At 39.9% G+C, this 20,809-nt stretch overlaps 1 protein-coding gene across 2 annotated transcripts in view; it reads left to right on the top strand.

Moving 5' to 3' along the window:
* Positions 1 to 20,809, top strand: part of LYPD6B (LY6/PLAUR domain containing 6B) — a 73,205-nt gene that overhangs the window by 8,972 nt on the left and 43,424 nt on the right. For both annotated transcript variants that reach the window (XM_011359557.2, XM_011359549.2), the window contains exon 2: positions 9,531 to 9,608. The gene's annotated coding sequence lies outside the window, so the exon portion shown is untranslated. The remainder of the gene's footprint in view (positions 1 to 9,530; positions 9,609 to 20,809) is intronic.

Below are 20,809 nucleotides of genomic sequence, written 5' to 3'. Positions count from 1 at the left end.
GGACAGAGAAATGTATTATTGGTCTGTCATTTTTAACAGGACATCTTCCTATTTCTTAATCCAATTTTCTCTTATTTCTTCAGAAATAATTTTCTCTTATTTCTTAATTCATCTATTTTTCTTTTCTCATCTTTTCCCAGTCTCTCTACTACTAGTTCCTTTCTCACATTGTACATATTCGAATCTTATGTTCTAAACCCTAAAATAATTATTCTTCAACTATTCTTTTCAACTTTAAGTTTTAACACTACAGAGTAGCTTTGTGTTGCCGTTTCTGGTATTTTTAACCCCTGTCACGCTTTTACTTCTCCCCCACAATTGCTGGTACTCCTAGAAAGGTCACGGATTCTCCAGTTTAATGATCCTTCTCAGTCCTCCTCTTCATTCTTACTGGTCACTGTGGACTCCTGACCCTCGATCCTTCTGGTGGCTTCGTGATCCCAGCAGCCCTTCTTCTACTTCTGGCCACTCCTCAGTCTCCTGAGCTTGCCCTTCATCTGCATATATCCAACCCCCTACATATATCCAACCCCCAAGGACCGGCCCATAGCCCTCTTCTCTTCTGAAACAAACACCTGTTTCCATGTGCCTGGCTGTTCCCTTTATGTATGGAATCCTGTATCTGCATCATGAACTGTGACCTTCTACCTTGATCTAGTCCAGCATGTATAAATGCCTGTTGGAGACACGCAAAGGTCCTGATGAAACCGCAAATTTACACACCTAAAACCAAATCAGTTCTATTTCTCAGAGCCTATTCTTCCTCTTGTGTTTTTGTTAATGGTGTCACTGTCCTCCAGTTCACTCAAGTTAACATCTTTAGGGCCATTTCTTAGCCACTACTTTTTCTCACTCCAGAATCTATGTAGCTACAAAGCCCTATTGCTTTTGTCCTTAGAAGGACAGAATCTGTTGCCCATCTTTTATTGTCCTTACCACTGTCCTCGTTAGGACTGCATCACCTCTTGCTTGAGTTATTGTTGAAAAAAAAGTTTTTACTGCTTGCTCTTCCTACCTCTACTTTATCTTCTCTCCAGTCCATCTTCTACACCTGTGACTCCCAAATGCCTATCTAGCGATATCAAAATGGACTAGGATTTTTAAAAACGCAGATTTCTAGGCACCTCCATATACTGATTGTGATTAATTAAATCTGGGTGGATATAGGAATCTGAGTTTTTAAAGATGCTTCACAGTGAGTAAAGCAAATTTAGAACAATATTTACTAAGTGTATCATTTATATGATTTTAACACAAAAAAAGTCATGCTATATAGTTTTGGATCTATACATATACCTATATGTTCCTTTTTCTGTATAAACATAAATTGGAAGGTTACTCATCAAAAGGAAGTGTTTATTTCTGAGGAAGAGAACAAAGGAGAGGTCAAGGACAGGTATGGTTTATATCTCTCAAAAAATCCAAAGCCAAAATGGTAGAATATCAACATGATTTTATTATGAATGGAGAACTCGTTACTTGTACTTTTCTCTCCATATTTAGCAAGTTTGACTCTCTCCAGATTCTGATTCATATCCAGGTTTAGGTTCTGTGATACCATAGAAGTAATCATCTGAAAATGCAGATGTGACTGCATCACACCTGTTTGAAAGCCTTCCATGACTCCCATCTCCTACAGAGTCATTTTCGAATTCCTTGGCATGGCATTTGAGATTCTGACCTACCATTTTAGCCTTGCCTTCCATTACTTGCCATTCACTCAGTCAGTGGGCTGGAAAACTCTGCTCTTTGTGAAACATGAAAAATGCCATTTGCTTTCACTTGGCTCTGTGTCTTTTGCAGATGCTCTCTCCTCTGTATTTAATTCTCTTTCCGGACTCCCCACCTTTTGCTCATTAAAATATTGTTTATCCCTCAAGATCTAAAGTTATACTTCCTCTAGGAAACTTTCAGCCTTTTCAAAAACTTCCTTTTCTGTGCTTCCCACAAAATTCCACTTACATTTCTCTTGAGATACTTAGAGTATTATGGTATGGGTCATTGTTATTCACCTTTGTGCTTATTTTATCTTCCCCTGACCTCAAATGTAAGTTGCGTGCAGGCAAGGACTGTATTATTCATTTACTCACTGTATCTTTTATTGAATCAGCTATTTTAGAGCACATGTTATATGCAAGGTACTGTGTTAGATTATGGGAGACAGGTACATGATTTAAGCAGAGTTCTGTCATAAGGTTGATGACAAGTGCTCTTTAAGGAGAGGAGAGAAAAAGAATGCCTTACCTGTCTGGCAGGCTGTTAAATTTTAAAAGAAGGAAGAATTCAATGTGGTTGATGAAACTGGACAAAGACTTGCAGATGAGTTGTCTTTTGAGCTGAGCTGTTCTTTGTGAGATAGTGACAAGGAGACATAGTCAAAATATAAACTTGTTGAATTAATGAATAAATCCCAGACAGAGGGATCTCAAAGTCTTAGAGGCATGTGAGGAGCTATTTAAGAATGGTTAGTAATTTATTTTGACTAACTCCTGCACCAAATGGAGGGAAGCAGTGGAAAATAAGGCTGGGAGAGAGGTCTGTGGACCCAAATATTAGACTATAAAATGATTGGATTTCATTTGCCACTGAAAGTTTGTGGACAGGCTTATGACACGATCGGGCTCTGTTTAAGGCAGCAACAGGTAGTATGGTCAGTAAAGGATACTGGGAGAGCAGGTAGAAAGAAGTCATGACTTGGTCCAAGACAGATGATCCAGCTGGGGCCAGGGTGTCATGCAGCATGCATTGAAGAGAGGGCATAAGTAGTTTTTGTGTGGTAAAACTGATCCACCTGTACTTCATTTACTGTGGATTAAGTACCTGATTGGAATTGGAGAGCAAGGGAGCGAGAGCCCTTGATGTTGAGTCAAAGAGTTGAGCCTGGGTCCTGACTAGGAAATGAGTCTATTAATATGAATGAGAGCATTGGGAAGAGAAGGTGTTTTTGTGGTAAAGATGATGTGTTCCAATTTTGGATATTGTAGTGAAATAGTATCTCCTAAACTAGATATATATAAGTCCTAACCCTCAGTACCTGTGAATGTGACCTGATTTGGAAACACGGTCTTTGCAGATGTTAAATTAAGGATCTCAGGATGAGCTCGTCTTGGATTTAGGATGATCCCTAGATCTGATGACCAGTGTCCTTATACAAGAAAGGAGAGGGCGATTTGACACAGAGACACAGGGGAAGGGCATGTAAAGACAAAGGCAGAGATTGGAGTTATGTAGCTACAAGCCAAAGAATGCCAAGGATTGCTAGCAGCCACCAGAAACAAGGCGGTGACAGGCGTGGAACAGATTCTTCCTCAGAGCCTCCGGAAGGCATCACCCCTGCTGACCCTTGATTTTGGATGTCTGGCCTTCAGAACTGTGAGAGAATGAACTTCTGTTGTTTTAATCCACTAAATTTGTGGTAGTTTGTTCTGGCAGTTTTAGGAAACATACAGATATGCTCAGATTTTAAAACGGAGGACGAGAATTTGCCAACGTTTACACTACATCTGTAATGCTGTTGTTTTGCATGATTCACTGGACTCACCCACAATGGCCATTCATTTGAAGGACCCCATTGTAGATGTTAGCTTGGTGAGGGGGCGGGAGTGAGAGTGAGGAGGGAGTTGTGTTGTTGGTTAAATGAAGCAGATAGAGTGGATTTGCTTCCCTACAGGGAAAACTATTTCAAAGGCAAGAAGCAATCAGTAATTGAGCCTTCACTGAGTTTCTATTTTGTGTCCGACACTACGCTAGGCACCTAAAGAGAAGTAAGAATAAGATTCCACATGGACTCTTGAGATGCTTGCAACTCAATAATTGAAACAAATTAGCAAGGCTAATATGTAATCAATTGTTAAGTGGTATAAAGAAAATTGAATTAGATAAGGAACCTTATTTTAATTTTTTTATTAATTGGATACTTGAATTTTTTCATAATTCATCACTGAGTTTCAGTTTCTGTGACAAAGTCACTCAACGGGGTGTGTCCCTTGATTCCTTAAGTCAGATTACCCCTTGGCATGATATATGATGTGTGCTGATTTAACAGCAGAGCCCTGGAATTTATAGGCTGAGAAATTATCCTTTTTTTTTTTTTTTTAACTTGCTTGCTAGGAAAATTCTGTGCAGTCTCCAGAATCAGCAGGGGGTGGAAGCGCAATCACCCTCCGGTAATGGGAACTGAATAAATTCAAGTACAGTGTTATCTAAATGGTTTGAGAAGTTCCCATTTGTCTGGCTAATTGCATCAGTCTCCTCTCTTTTTTTCTTCCATGGACTGGGACCTGGTAGGCATGGCTATTAGCTTGAGTGTTAGTGGTCCCCTGCTGCTGGAATATGCCCTGGACAAGAACCCCCAGCCCATCACCGCAGGCTAGAGAGCACCCAGGGGCCTTGTTTGCTGGCTCCAAGACTGCTTGGGGGCATTATTTCTAATAATAGGAGATTTCACATTTGTTTCTAGATACTTCTAGGCAAAGCTGTGCCAAGATTGTGTTGGCTTTAGGGAGGTGGCCTGAGCAAGACTGAAGAGCTCAAGGAGACTAATGGAGCTGGGACACTAGGACAGGCTTGGTGACCCCTTGTGCTGCCACCGTCACTTGTGACTTACCTCCAACACTCAATCTTGTTATGGTCTCTCTCTGAATCCAGCATGGTCTCCTTTAAGTCATAGCCTCTGGAGCCAGACCTAAGGCCCACCTGTGCTATAGGCCAAACATTGTCTACGGAAAGTATGGAAATTAGACCATGGTGTTTGTGTCTCTCAGTACTAACGTCAGTCAGCTCTCATTACAGCTCTCGTACAAAAAGTACAAACTTTTCCAGTGAAGGAGAAAGTAATTACTTGTGACTCAAGTCTTGGAGCAACCAGGAATCCTTTTGTCCCCAATAATCTCTCATTCCAGACTCTTCTGTAATATGTGGGACACTTTGGCCCACAACTCTTCCTTTTCTTTTTAGGAAGAGAAGGAACTGAGGTTGGTTAAGGCATCTGAGCCAGCCCTGGGCATTGAGGCATGAAGAATGAGGACGCAGTTTCTGGGAATAGAATCCCAAAGATGCTGCTTGCAGGGTAACTTCTAGTTAGCACAGAGCATTTGGGAAAGGCAGAGAAAGCTCCTATAATATGGAGGTCAGGGGACTCGGGGTGGTGGTTTCCTGTTTTGGAGTAAAGGTCTTCAGAGTATTTGTGAGGTATCCCCACTTGTCACTTTCTTTGGATTTAGAGATTGCCCTGGTTGGGGATAAGGAAATGAATGGCAGCAAGGCCCTTGGAGAAGGGTAGGAGACAGTATTCCTGCAACCTTTATAGACTCCTTCCTGGGAAATCGGGTATTCAGAGGACAAAAGAAAAAGGGAGAATATTAGTTATTTAGGGCTGCCATAACAAGTACCACAGACTTGGTGGCTTAAACAACAGAAATTTCTCTTCTCACAGTTCTGGAGGCTGGGAGTCTGAGCTCAAGATGTTGGCAGGGTTTTGGTGTTCTTCGTAGCTAAAGCTCAAGTGTCTTTGTTTCTTCTGAGGTGTATCTGCTTGGCATGCAGATGGCTGTTTTCTCCCTGGGTCTTCACACAGTGTTCTTTCTGTACATGTCTGTGTCCAAATTTTCTTTTAGAGGGTCAGCAGTCATATTGGATTAGAGCCCACCCTAAGGACCTCATTTTAATTTAATCACTTCTTTAAAGACCGTATTTCTAAATACAGTCACATTCTGGGTCACCGGGGATTAGGACTTTAACATATGAATTTTGAAATGAGGAGGACACAATTCAGCCCACAAGAGAAGGGAACTGGCATCCTACCAAGTTCAAGTTTAATTTTATAACTACTGATGAATCCTGATTGCCTTGTTGGGGTTCTTATTTTGAGAGTGGATCCAGGCCGTGGGAAATGTTTTCGAGGGTGTGTGTGCATCAGAAATGCTTGAATCAGTGTAACACAACTTGGAGGTTCATAATGATTGCCACAGATAAAATTTTAGTACTTAAGTTGTGCTTCTCATCCACTGCCAGAGTGTATGACCGATTCTCTGAGAAGAGGGGCTGAGTAATTGCTTGGGATGGAGAACTGAGTGCCTTCTTATTGGGGGGTTTCCTGAGTGGGCTAATTTGAGATCCTTTGTATTAGCATCCTAGTTTCAGCCTGTTGGGGCCAGCTTCTACAACCCATAACATGGTCTCCTTTTTAGAAGTGATGGATTCTTTATCTATACACTAAAAAGAACAATTTTAACAGTTTATTTTGTTTTTAATCTAAAAAATATACTTTTGTTATTGAAGTCAGGCTTAAAAAACATAGGAGGAAAACACAGCTAAATTCTCTATAATTTCCTAAAACAGATTTTGTTGTTTAAATGACATGTTTCCAGCTAACTGAACACCGAAGCAGTGAATGAACTTCAACTCAGCTGTGTGCTGACAATCTTGGGTGACAGCAGATCCTCCTAGCTGAGAAGTTTATGCTGGACAAAGTGGCCTGAATCCTCTATGGCTCTTGAATTTGCTTGCAATTCCTTTGCAGCAAAAATGATTGTTTTTTAATAGCTTCCTGGGGACATATTTTGATGACTCATACTGGGCCCCGTTTGTGAATTCAGGTGAGCAGTGGCATCTCCTTTTTGTGCCCCCTGCTCTTTTATACACTGAAGATGAAAAACAGAGTGGAGTGCAGCTCCTTGCTTTTGTCTTTCAGCTATTCAGATGTCTGCGGAGGGAGTTGCTGCGTTTGTCTTAAGACCCATGTTTCCACACAGAAGGCTGGTTACCTTATTAATATGCCGTGGAAAGGAAAAGCTTATGGATGGCAAGCAGGTTGGGGAAGACATGCTTTTTTAGTTGATTTTGTCAGGGTCTTTTATCTACAGGGGTAGAAAGCAGTGTTTCATAGTAGTGCAGTTTCTCTGACTTCTCTACATCCGCTGTTTTGATAGAAGCCCATTATCACTGGGTTGTGGGTCAAAAATGACATGTTATAAGCTTTAGGCACCATGATATGCAGAGTTCCAGTGTACACTGGCCACTCAGTGGGGATATTCTAATCTCACTTTGGCTTTAAACATGAAGAATGTTAATTAAGATTGTGGGGGAGATTTACCTAACCCTTAGGGAAGAAAAACTATTTAATAGACTTGTTTTCTTGCCGCTGCTACTCATTCTAAAACAAGGATTTATACAATTAATTGGTTCCTTGTGGAGCATCTCTTCTGCCTCTTATACACTGTTCTTAGAATAAAGTTAACATTTTAAAAATCACACTTTTACATTGTAAATATTTGATAATTACTTGTTGAATTAATTATATAAAAATGATTCCAGAATAAACAAAATGTGATATGTACTTGCAATGGAATATTATTCAGGCATAGAAAGGAAAGGAATTCTGATACATTATGCTAAGTAAAATACAGATACAAGAGGGCAGGTATTACTTGGCTCCATTTATAGGAGGTACCTTGAGTTGGCAGAGTCATAGAGACAAAGTAGTATAGTGGTTACCAGGGGCGGGAAAGAGGTAATGACGGTTTACTGGGTAATAGCTACAGAGATTCTGTTTGAGGTGATGAAAAATTTCTGGAAATAGTGGTGATAGTTGCACAACATTGTGAATGTACTTAACGCCACTTAACTGTACACTTAAAATGTTAAATGGTAAATTTTATGTTATGTATATTTTACCATTTAAAAAATTGATTCCAATGCAGAAGGGTATATAAGACTTCTACAAATGCAAAAATATGAAAGTAAATCTTATATTTCTTAGTTATATATTGCCTGAGCTTATAAACCTTCCGAGGGTGTTTTTTGGTCAATCTGCCCCTAATCAGCAGTAGAGAAAACCTCTACTCTAGGCTGTTGCCTGAGACCACCACCTCAGACAGTTGTAGCCCAATTCTCTCTTGGCTTTCTGCTGGGAGAAGTACTAACATTTCTGGGAAATATCTCGAAGGATAGGGAGTCCATTAATTCTTCCAGGAATTCTAATTTGTATCCCCAGCTCAAGCCAGATGATCCGACCGCTGTATGTTTGGGCACCATTCTGCCTTGCTAAATCACTTCAGTGAGTTGTGCTTCGGCCTCTTATCTCATACTGAGGGAAGTGGTAGGAAATGTTATGGGAGATCCCTACTGTGTACACTTAGAGACACTATTAATTATTACTTTCCCTCCTGACCCCCATAATGAAGATTATAAAGATACTTTAAGAATTTACCCAAGGAAAGGAAGGTTAACACCTTGGGAGCAATTTCTCAACAACAAGAAAAAGCTAACACTCTTGAGAAATATATACATTTTATATTATCTTAGAGTCAATGTGATTGTCTTGCGTCTGTTTTCTTCTTTGCTTTGGCCACTAGAAAACCCAATTTATGAACCACGTCAAGTGATAACTTAATACTTTACAACATACATTTCTGTGGACTAACTTTTCCTCATGCTATTGTAGCCTCTTATGTTGTCTTCTTTGCATAATATACATATTTTAAAAGTCAACTCATCCTTTTTTTCAACATTGGATGGTGTATTAGTAAGGGTTTTCCAGAGAATCCTGATCAATAAGGGGTGTGTGTGTGTGTGTGTGTGTGTGTGTGTGTGTGTGTGTGTTTATGTGTATTGAGAGAGAGAGAGAGGGAATATTTAAGGAATTTACTCACATGAGTATGGAGGCTGGTATACTCAGGGCAGGCCACCAGGCCAGAGACCTGGGAGGAACCCCAGTCTTTTCTCTTATGGCCTCAACTGATCGGACGAGGCCCACCCACATTATGGAGGGTAATCTGCTTTACTTGAAGTCTACAATTTAAGTGTTAATCACATTTAAACAATATCTTTACAGCAATATCTAGATATGTTTGATCAAACAATTGGGTACCATAGCCCAGCCAAGTTGATTAAACACATAAAATTAACCATCACAGATAGGGATAAAATATGTAATAGAATTTTTAAAAATTGGGCATAAGCGTTATTTGTCTTTTTTTAGTGACTTGAGTACACATGGAAAAAGTTTCCAGTTCCCTCCTACCTCCTCATCTAGGTTCTAATCTCATGTTGTCATTATTTCGTCAGCTGGGGCTGTCTTCCAAAGCAGGGTTGGTTAAATGGCATAGAGTCTGCATTGTGTGTGGATGTGTTGAATGTGTGAATGCACTGACCTGCCAACATACCCTGATACATGTCAGTGTTATACAAAGTTCTGCCAGTGCCTTGGTAAACAGCCATTTTTGTGGACAAACATGGTGAGGTGTATATGATTTCACCAATTATTACCATTCCCAATTAGACAGGGCCCAGGTGTGTGTTAATAAAACATTAGCTCACTCTCTCTGTAACCTTAACAGCCCTACCTGACGTGATTCTAGGGATTTCATGCGTTTGATATTGTTCAATTGGTTATATTGCTGCTGTTCTATTCTGAAACGTCTTCAAACATCCGGAGACCTACCTGCCTTTTCTGAGGAAACACTCCAGTTGTTCACGAATGTAACTCATTGTCACCAGTGGCTCTTACCTTATCTTTTTATCTTTGGTAGGCTGGCGGTTACTTTGGATGCAGACCCCTTCGCTATTGGAGAAAGAAGCCTGACAACTGCACTCTCTCTTATCTCAAGGTAAGAATCAAGCAATTACAGACAACCCTCAGCTTTTCATTTGGAAGCTCTGGGTTAGGTCATCACTCTCTAACATCTTGGGACTCTATCTTTAGTCCATCTCCTTGGTGGTGTGCTAGGGTTTCCATCCCATCCTAACCCTTTGCTGCTCAGGGCAGTCCTAGCATTTCGAGCCTGGCTTCTCCCTCAGTTATGTTTCCATTGCATTCAGAAGGGAGTCCCCATGCCAGGGACTCTGCTTCCCACATATTACACTAATTTAGCCAGTTAAAAGAGGACCTTCTAGAGTAATTGTCCTGGTCATGGGGGTGGGATATGTGGGGAGTGGGAAGCAATGCTCAAAAGTGCCTATATCAACTGAAATATGTTGCTAATTTGACTTAGTGGAGGTGATGATTATTGACATTTGTAATTACAGGACATTTAAGTGTTAAGGATTCGAAAATATTTCCTGATCCAAAATAGGATGAGAGTGTTACTCTAACAGAGGAAAGGCAACAGCATCAGTGTGGGCCCCTTTAAAGTTGTGTTTTACTGATGACTGCTTTTTACTTCATTTTGCCGTTTTCGTTTAGATGTGGTGCTTAATACCCATGCTGACTAGGTTCAGTTGTTAGGCCCCTTTTCATTTTCCCAGGGAAAAAGCTGAATCTGAGGTCTGGTTTTCTGAGATCAGGCTGCCAAAGCCACGAATGTCTTTTTGAGGCTTCAGGGACCTGAGCTTGGACTGCTGAGTAATCTCCCTGGCATGGGCTCTCAGCTTCCAGCCCAGAGGCTCTCTTCCTTGCAAACAGACCTCCCACCTTGAAACTGACAGATAAGGGAGGCAGCCTCCAAAGGAAGTCATCTGAGATTGTGAGGTGATGGGACCAGGGCCATGTTTACCTTTCTGTTTCTTGTCCAAAGAGCAGATTGAATTATTAGCCTCATGTTTATTAATGTTAATTATATGTTTCAAGTACAAAGCAGAATTCTGTAGACTATATACTGAGATGCTTTACCATTTTTTTTTTTTAATTGACATGCTGGTATGTTTGTTCCAGATATTTTTCTAGGTATATTTGTTTTTATACCGTTGTGCCCAGATGTGTACATATATAATTGTGGATCCTGTTATTTAATTGACCATTGTAATATCTAAGTTATTAACAACTCTGAATTTAATCTTGAAATTAAGCAAAAGTAGAGACAGTGACTCATCAGTGATTTAACACACACACACACAAAGCTCAGAGATACATTTCCATCATTAACATTTCTTCACAGTGTGCTCATAAGTACTTTTTAACCTGTGGGATCTAGTATAATTAAATTTTTTAAAATGCGTTCATTTTAATTGGTTTCAAGTATACAGTACATTGGTTAGACATTTATATAATTTATAAAAACAATCCTCCTAATTGCTCCTTCTCTTCTCTGGTTTTTCACCTAGCCAATGTATTAATGCTAACTGCCTTACCTATGCCATGCTTCCCATCCCTGTGATCATCTATCAACTACTAATTTGCACTTCTTTAACCCTTCACCCCATTCTCACAGCCCCTCAACCTCCTTTCCCTCTGTCCATCACCAAATTGTCTACTATATTTGTGAGTCTGCTTTTAATTCGTCTGTTCTTTTTGTTCCTTAGATTCTGCATATAAGTGAAATCATATGATATTTATCTTTCTCTGTCTGACTTATTTCACTCAGCATAATAACATCGAGGTCCATCTATGTCATTGTAAAGCTTTACCTTTTTTAAAGGATGATATCATACTATCCTAATTAGGCCCAAGAAAACAGGTTGGAATCTGTATATTATCATCACTGTTCTCCCCCAGATGATATTGGGTGGTGTGCAAGCTGTTACTTCAACTTAAGAGTCTGCTATTAATAAACTCGAAGAATATGGAGATTAGAGAAGCAACAGTCCAGCAATGAGACATATAGAGAACAGTGAGTGATCTTCCAGAGCAAGGAAACTTAATGCCTTTGTAGATATAGTTTTAACCATAGCATTAGGAACATCATCATCATCATCATCATAATCATAATAATAATGATAACAATGGTAATGAAAAATAATAACTAATTCTTACCATCTTTGTCACTACCATCATGACAGCTAACATTTATTGGCTCCTATTTTCTGCCAGGCACTAGACTAAGCATTTTATTTGCATTATTCTCTCTTATTAATGAGGAAGGTCCTATTAATATCCACCTTTTACAGTTGAGGAAACTGAGGTTTAAAGAGATTGGGTAAGTTGCCTAAAATTAGATGACCAAGCTAAAAAGTCGCAGAATGGAGTTATAACTGACTGAGCAGCACAAAACAGGGTTTGACCGTGCTGCAGTTTTGACCCACATGTAGGCATTTATGCCTGGCATTCCACTCGACTTTCACACTTGTCCCTGCTCACATGCCCTTTGCCCTCTAATCACCTATCATTGACATTTTGTCTTTTCTGCACTGATGTACTCAAAACATTAAAAAATATATAAGTAGTTCAAGATCATGAAAGCATGTTTGGCTTATAGAGAATATAGAGAAAATAACGAAGACTGAAAATCACTTAGTTTTAAAACATGACTACTCTACAGTCATGAGCATACAGTGTGTTTTGCGATTGCTTGTTCCCTTGTGTATAGTTTGTTCACATAGTTACTATGTATTTATGTTTTGAATTTTAAATTTAACATGTACTTTCTTGTTCCTTTGCTGTCATAAGCCAGTTTTAATGGCTGCTGTATGTGGTTAGAGGGCTCTTAAGTTTATTCCACAGAGGTTGTATCCTTGAGTTGCTCCCATGTGACAAGTGCAGAGCTTCTGCTCACCGTATTGAATAGCCAAGTTCTGTCTGCTGACAGATTGGAATTGTGGGATCTCTCTGCCCCCTCTCATTGTAAATACCTTGTATCTTGAGTGGGGTCTCTATGGGGTTTGGCAGTTCTGCTGGCCTGGAGCCAAGTAGACCCAAATTTGGCTCTGCACTAAAACTAGCTGCAAGTCTTTGGATAAATTACTTAATTTTAGTATCTTAATCTATGGACCACTTACATCTAGTCAGCTCTGTAATTCCAGGAGTTTTCTGAACTTTCTTGATTTATAACTTTATCAGTTCCGATTGATGCAGCAACTTTGGCAGGGCTCAGTTGAGTTACTCTGGGTTGCTTCAAGCAGAAAATTTTGTCTTTCAAGATGACCAGACCTGTAAACTCTTAGAAGGTGAAGTGTGTCAACTACTTTTATATAACTTTTGCCATTTCCACTCTGTGCACCCCACCAACTTTCTCCACATGCTTACCCACAGAATAGACAGTACAATGTATGTGCTCAACAAACATGAGATGAACAAATATATTCATGGCAAACGCTACTGGCTTTTGTAAGAACCTTTAGCACTATGGCTGATCCAACTTATCAAATTAATAAGATTGTTTCATTTCGATGTGGTCACCACAGACAAGGACTTAGGCCTCCAAAATCTTTCATAATATATTTCAGAGTGATTTTCCTATCAATTTTCCCAATTGTTTACCAATTCTTCCGGCATGTTACGGATGAAAGAACACTTATCTGTGGAATTTGGTATTTTTTCCCCCTGTATTGTGTGTAGTATGGGGTTTTGCTTAGGTCACAGCAAAATCAAAGCTTTCAATGTAATCGTTCTCTTGCTGCGACCAGCAGAAAAAATGAAGGTGTTTGGGGCTTTCTGCATTCTTGGAGCCAAATATCTGAACCTTGGAGATTACATGGTTTGTTCTGACTGGCTCCTCTGATTCTCACCTGGTGATGCTGACCTTGAATTGATTTGCTCATGCCTTGAAGGTGCCTACCCACTTCATTATGTGTTCATTCATCCAAGACCATGATATGAAGCTACTTCTGAGGAGGCCAAATTGTGCCATTTTTGGCCCCTATATAGTCTATCACAGACTGAAAGGAATAAAATCCTGAGTTCCCACATCAACCCCCTCTGCAAAGACCTAATTTGGCACTTATCTTGGCATAGAAAGCTTGCCTCCACCTCCCTAGATTTGATCATTAATTAGTCTTAGCTTTTCCAAAGTTAACATGCGGACTGTGGTGGCCTCACTGGGTGGCCACTAGGTGGGTGAGATGAGAGCTTGAAAGCACCATGAGGTGGTTGGTAAACCTGCTGGCAAAGAGACAAGTGGCCTGGTTTCTTGCGCGCGCGTGTGTGTGTGTGTGTGTGTGTGCGCGCGCGCGTTTGTGTTTGAAATGCTATTGATAATAGCCTCATTTGTTTAGGGCTCTATATTATCTATTCAATAATAATAAACAACCCCAAACTTGGTGGCTTAAAACAGCAACCATTTTATTTGCTCCTGGATCTGTGGATCAGCAATTGGACTAGACTCTGCTAGTCTCACCTGGGGTCACTCATTCTATAGTACTCAACCTGGAAAGTGGTTGATATAAAGGACCTCAGCAGAGATAACTCATCTCTGTCATGTGGTCTCATCCTCTAATAGGCTAGCCCAGCCTTCCTGACATGACAGAGCTGTCCAGCAAGAGTACAAGAGTGGAAGCCGCATAGTCCATTGGTCAAAAACGTCATACGGCTAGCCCATGGGGTAGGGCGGGGGGTTGGTGTTGAAAATAGACTCCATCTGTTAATGGAATTGCTGCAGAGAATTCATGGCCATTGAAAATTTATCATAAGCTCTAAACTTTGATATGAAAGCAATCTGAGATTACTTTATTTAAAAATTATTTTATTTTGCCTTTAAACCATCCTGGAGTAGGAATGGTGGTGTCAGCCCATCTGAGAGAAGTCTGGAAAACAGAGGTCTTCCATAACATACCCAGGAGTATTATAATAAAGATAGTAAAAATGACAGCAAATATTAATATTGTTCTGACTATATGCCAAGCACTGTTTTAAGTTCTTTACATATCAGAATGCGTTTGGTCATTACAAAATCTTATGAGCAGGTACTATTTTATCCCCATTTTATAGATGAGAAAACCAAGGAACAGAGTGGTTAAGTAACTTCTCCCAATATCATAATGGTACTAAATGCCAGAATTGGAATTCTTCCCAGGCAGACTGACTCCACAGTTTGTGCATTAACCTCAAATGCCTCTCAAGTTAATGGAAAGAACATCTTCCTGACTCTTAGCAGAGTTCTCTCTGCTGGGAGGTTTTGCCACAACTTCTGCATCCATAAGAACCTGCATGTTCACCCTAATGTGGTCTCCAGTTAGGAAGAGCTGAAAGTTTAAATGTAGGAGGTCGAGGATGTCAGAAGGATGTTAGTTGGCTAGTTGTGGTGTCAATCTGGACATGTACGGGCCCTACCAGCAAGGGCAGAACATGAGATTAGAGAGACCCGTGCTGCTGGCGGCCCCTCCCATTCCATCACTTCTCACCCTCCCACACCAGAAACTTACCCAGAAAGCCAGATTTCTTGATTATCAAGCAAGAAATCCTAGAGACGCTTTCCTCATACTAGTGGAAACTGTTTTCCTTCAGCTAATCTTGAGGAGTTTATAATCCTGTCCTACCTACATTAAGTGCTTTTTCTTTTTTGGATGCTTGCTTCCTTTTCTTCTTATTCAAACCAGCTGCTACAGTTTATTCTCTAGCATAGACCTGAAAACCTGACAGGGAGGTCTCTATAGCAGAGATTCTCCAAATAGCTTTTACGGAAAAGCTCAGCCTGCCTTTGCAACAGAATGAAAGAAGAGAGCACAGGCAGGAAGCTGCTTTTATTTCTGAGGCCTTGGGGCTGTTCTTGCCTGGTTATAAATGTAATTGCTTCCTGTGATGTGTCTGGTCAACAGGCCAGTACCCCTTTAGCTCCCTCCTGCTTGGTCAACCAGGACTATTAAAGCCTGCACTTTTGTTTTTCAATAGACTTGGTTAATCAACATTAGCTTTCCTTTGGCTGTGGCTATTTGGGAGTGGGGGTGGGGCTGGCCATGCCCAGGAGAAGGACATGAGACATTGTGTGGAGGAGGAAAGCCAACTGAGAGGCAGCTGGACCTCTGGGACAGTGGCGAGCCGGATGATTTTATAAGTTTAGAAAACAGGGTTCCAGAGTGCACGCAATGGCCCTCATGCTTCCTGAAGAGGGTGTTTGTTTACATTATCCTCATAGAAGATGGTTCAAACATGGTTATTTCCTTGAATTTTGCTGCAGTTTAGACTCACCCTACGTTGTTGGGTTTCACTGTTTCCCTTTCTTGCTGGTTTTATGACAAATGTTGTAGTAAGACAATAACCAAAAGTTTATGTAAGCCCCTCCTTTTATTTTTTTCCTAGCATTGAAGAGATTGCTTAACAATAAACACAAAAAAGGAGTTAAAAAAAAAGAGAATTCTGCTCTAGGCTGACTGTTGGCAAGAAAGGTTGAGCTGGGGAAGGCATATTAAATGGTTAGAATGCATATTTACACATCTGCACATGCAGCCATCAGCTTTTAATCCCCCAGCAATGGGTACTTTTGCAACTTTCTTATAATCCTCAGTGGCATTTCCTTGAAAGGTTGTTTTCAAAAGTCCAACCAAAGCACAGCATTTCAAATTTAACCTTAGATGCTCTTGAAATTTTATCTTCAGTTAAGTCTTTCTAGAATAGAGATGAAAACTTCTGTGTCTAAACACGACAAGCCCATGCACAATTCAGCTGTTCACACCACGATCACTTTCCATGTTTAACCTATGCACATTTGAGTCCTGTCTACTTATTAGCTGTGTTTCCGCCCTGTTCTCTAAGTGTGGGTCTGTGCTAGGATAAAAAGGGCAAAGGTGGTTACTCTAGGATGTTAGATCTGTGTTGGCCACGCACTGCGACACCACCAGATGAACAGCGAATAAATGTGCTTGGACAGTAATATCACCTGCAGCACACACTCTGATCACAGGGGTCTATCTCCTCTTTTTAAATTTTAGGCATACTTTGATCAGGTGTGTGGGCAAGGCTTTTTACTCATGTTTACTTTGGAACCTCAGCAATTTATCCAATCAGATTATTGCCAAAATCATACATGGCGTAAACTCATTTAGCTGTCATCTAACAGAACTGTAATATGAGGCAATAATATAGGATGATTATTTGCTATCTATTAAATCAGTTTGTTTTCTATATTTTTAGTAGCACTGCATTTGTAATTAAACAATATTTTTAATTTTTTATTGAAATATATATTTGACATGTAACAGCATAAAATTGAGGTATGCAATGTGTTGATTCGATACATTTATGTATTGTAATTTAATTACCATTTTAGAGATAGCACCTCTATCACATTATATAATTATCATTTCTTTTTTGTGGTGGGAATAAAGATCTAGTCCCTCAACAAGTTTGATGATGATAATATAGTAGTGTCATCTATATTCATTATACTGCTCTAGATCTCCAGAACTTATTTGTCTGCTAGTTGCAGGGAAACGGTATTTTAATATATCTCCACCAAAAGTTTAAATTAGAGTGATGTAAAATAGTGGGAGATTCATATTAATTAGGAAATGAGAATCTCTAATGCATTCATCTGACTCTGAAAGAGAGAGACTGGTTATGACTCTCTGAAAGAGAAAAATTTTTAAATTTCAAGTCTTTAAAATCAACCGCCATAGTCTTTAACTTTCACTTGTTGACATGTGTGCTTACCCTTTTAGAATAAGACATTGTATTAGTTTTATAGAATTCCTAAAATAACCTAGGCTGAGGCCAAGAGCGGAGAACCAGGCGGTGTTCCTATAGGATTTCTCTCCACCAAATTAACAAATGTCCCCTCTCAACCACTTCTCCTTTATCTCGTAGATCCCTGTTATCACCAGAGGCTGAATGGATAGTTCTGTCTTTAGCTTTCCTTGAACTGTGAGCCGAAATGAAGATTTTAAATATAGAGTTTTAAAATCTTAGGGGAGAAAGTGACATTGATTTATTTGTTTTGTTCTCGGCCCACCTGAGGAACCTGTCCTGTCAGGTAATGAACAACTGCTTTTATCCTAACTAGTGACTTCAAGAGAATAATTACTCATCTCGTCATTACCGTTTCCCCTGAGTCATCCAGGCTGGCTCAGATTGGTTTCAACTGAATAGGCAATGGACTCTAGGGCCAAGGTTCCTGTATAGTAATGTGAATTATATAAACATGTCTTGGACATGGAGCCATGGCTCATCCTGGAAAGATATTTCATAGGTCCAGATTTTCAGCCATGTGTATTCAGTGGGGACCTTTGTAAAGCCCCTTTAAGGCCCTGTTCTTGTGATGGCGTGGAAAGCCTTGATATTAAAACATGTGCCGGTCATAGGTGATTACTATAGAAAGGCAACTAGGGTTGCTTTCATTTACGAATACTACTTGTTCTCTATCATGTCACTGTCCTCAGTAAGATTCTTGGGTCCTATTGCATATGATTTGGATGACAAATATGAGACCGAATTGTCCTGCATCAAAATTGAATGTATGAGTAGTGGTAGAGATCGGTGTTGACTGGCACGTGTGTTTAGTTCTAGTTCATTCCAAAGTTCAATTTATTTCCAAGTTCTTTATGTTTTTATTTATTTCAGATTTAGAGAAACTTAGATTTGGGTGGGAGCTGTCTTTTGAGATTTAGTTGAGCCATCACATCTTCATGGGAGAGCTTGACATGTAGAAAATAAAAAGAAAATATTCAAAGCAAAATGCTGGATGCAAGTTTGTGGGTTAGTTGAAAATCCTACCTCTTTTACAAATTCTTAACTAATCCTTCCTGGGTTTAAATAGAATAAACAGTTGCTTTCATAACAGCTACTCTATCACCTTTCTCTATCTTCAGGCACTTGAAATACATCATTAAACAACATCGGCATTAATCCAAGGCCCTTTAGACTGTAGACTGAGCTCCTTGGGGCAGGAAACTGGCTTTCTTCATCTTGAATTCAGAAGACTAAGAAAAATAAGAACAAAAACATACACACATAAAATCTATTTTCTAGGCAGGTATGTATGAAATAACCAGTAACCATGAAAATAAAACAAGTTGTGATCCTGAAGCGTGGGCACTTTGACGGCACGTCCTGTAGGACCCGTGCTAGATGGAAACCTGGATATTGGGAGAGCTGCTCTGGGAGCCCTGGATGGGGGCTGCCTGGGCAGGTAATACTGTGTGCCCTGTGGACAGCTGACTTTACCATTGCCCGTGATTCCTGTGTTGAAATAGGAAGGCTCAGCCCAGACAAATGCTAAGGAAACAAAACCAACTCTTTTATTACTGTCTACAACATTTATAGCCAGGTCCTACTCAATGCCCTTATCCTTGAGGCATTCTGACAGTCATTTTAATGATTTATTTTCTTTTTCACAACCCAAAACAAATAAAATATTTTATCACCTTTTGGGTAGACTCAATGTCTTTCTCTTCGTTTCATCACTTTCTGGGTCTATAAAATTCCCCTTACCTTTCAGTTTTTATAACTCAAAGATAGGAATTTTGTTTTCCTCATTCTTTATGTGAAGGTGTTTTTTTTTTGTTTTTTTTTTTGTTTTTTTTTTTTTTTTTTTTTCTTAGTCTGTGATTTTTTTGTCCTGTACCCCAGCCTTTTTGTGTTGTGGTGGTGGTGGTGGTAGCGGGAAGACAGTGGGAGAGGGAAAAGGGGACTCAAGAAAGGCCACATGTTTGCAGTAACACAGATCATAGGGAAAGATTTTAAATAAGGAAAATATTTTTTCAATGCTGTTTCCACTATTTAGAGCTATGAGAACATCGGAGCCACTGAGAGTGAAGAAGAAGTGGTTGTGCTGTATTCTGTATTGAAATTTGCTCCATAGTTTCCTTCCCGGGATCTGCACTAAAAACCAATGACCTGTGTGAGAACCCACAGCGTTGTGATTACTCCTCTCCATTCTGACTTGTATGTCTTTGCCCCAAGCTCCTTGCTTTATAGCTCACAGGCTCATTTTTTTCCTACTCGTTGCCCTTTTTGCTTATATTTGCTTCATTTTCAATATGCCTGCTTATGTCGAAGTGTCAACAGCATGCCACTAACTCAGACATGTCGTCATGAGCCACAAAAGCTCCTCACCACATGTGTGGCTTTGTCAGGGCAAAACTCTTCCGAGATAGGCGACTTCAAGTCTGAATTGATGCAGCATGCAACTGTGTCAAGTTCAGTGGTGCAACTGAATGATTTGAGATGTCTACTTCCTGCCCCTCTGGTCCCTCCACCATCAGCTCCAATGAAGAGCATAGAATTGAAAGGGGCTTCAGGGTCCTTTCCTTCAAGGATCCTGGTCTCCAAGTGTAGAAATCCATTTGATGGGTTGCTCACCCATCCTCTACTTAACTAATTTCATCACTCTCAGGCAGCCCATTCTCTGCCTAGGCATTTCAAAATGACCCCAAATGGATCACTCTGCAACTTTTCTGAATTCATCTTCTAAAGTAACTTTTTCCTCTCCAACTATTTGAAAAGTTATCACTCAAAGTTTAACTCTCAGTTTTCTTCCTTTTTCCACCAGTTTTCATTTCTCTGGGCAAACAAGTATAGATCTCGCAAATATTATAATTAAGGCCAAGTTTTTAAACCTCTCACTATCCTGGAGAGATGGTTCTGTAGGCTTCCTAATTATAAGTGAATGCTAAATTTCAATGGTGATCAGATTTGTGAAGAGGAATTTTGTTTGATCCAGATGTTGTAATCTAAAGATGAGGCTCTGTTGTGCATTAGCTTCTTTAAGTAGCAGACCTGTGGCTCGCACTTGTCATGTTAACCACAGTTGACCCTCAAACAAAGCAGGGGGTGGGGATGGTGACCCCCTGTGCAGTTGAGAATCTGTGAATAACTTTTGATTTCCCCCAAACAACTTGATAATAGCCTATTTTGACCATAAATCTTAGCAATAACATAAATGTCAATCAACACATATTTTGCATATTATCTGTACTATATACTGTATTTTACAATAAAGCAAGCTAGAGAAAACATTATTAAAATCATAAGGAAGAGAAAATATATTAACAGTATTCCTTGAAAAAAATTTGTGTATAAGTGGATCCATGTCATTCAAACCCGTGTTATTCGAGGGCCAACTACTGACATTTTTGCTCTCACCTTAACCGTTGACTCACAGGCTGCCAAACTATGTCTACATTTTGGCTTTGGTGGGGGCATTCAGGTTAATCAGGTAACTATAGGCAGTTGGCAGGACTTGTCTGTTAGCCACCTATATGCTAGCATGACAGCTACCCCATGGAT

The sequence above is a fragment of the Pteropus vampyrus genome, unplaced genomic scaffold (genome assembly GCF_000151845.1).
Source record: "Pteropus vampyrus isolate Shadow unplaced genomic scaffold, Pvam_2.0 Scaffold2, whole genome shotgun sequence".
Taxonomy (NCBI): Eukaryota; Metazoa; Chordata; class Mammalia; order Chiroptera; family Pteropodidae; genus Pteropus; species Pteropus vampyrus.
This window is presented reverse-complemented; position numbering and strand designations above follow the sequence as displayed.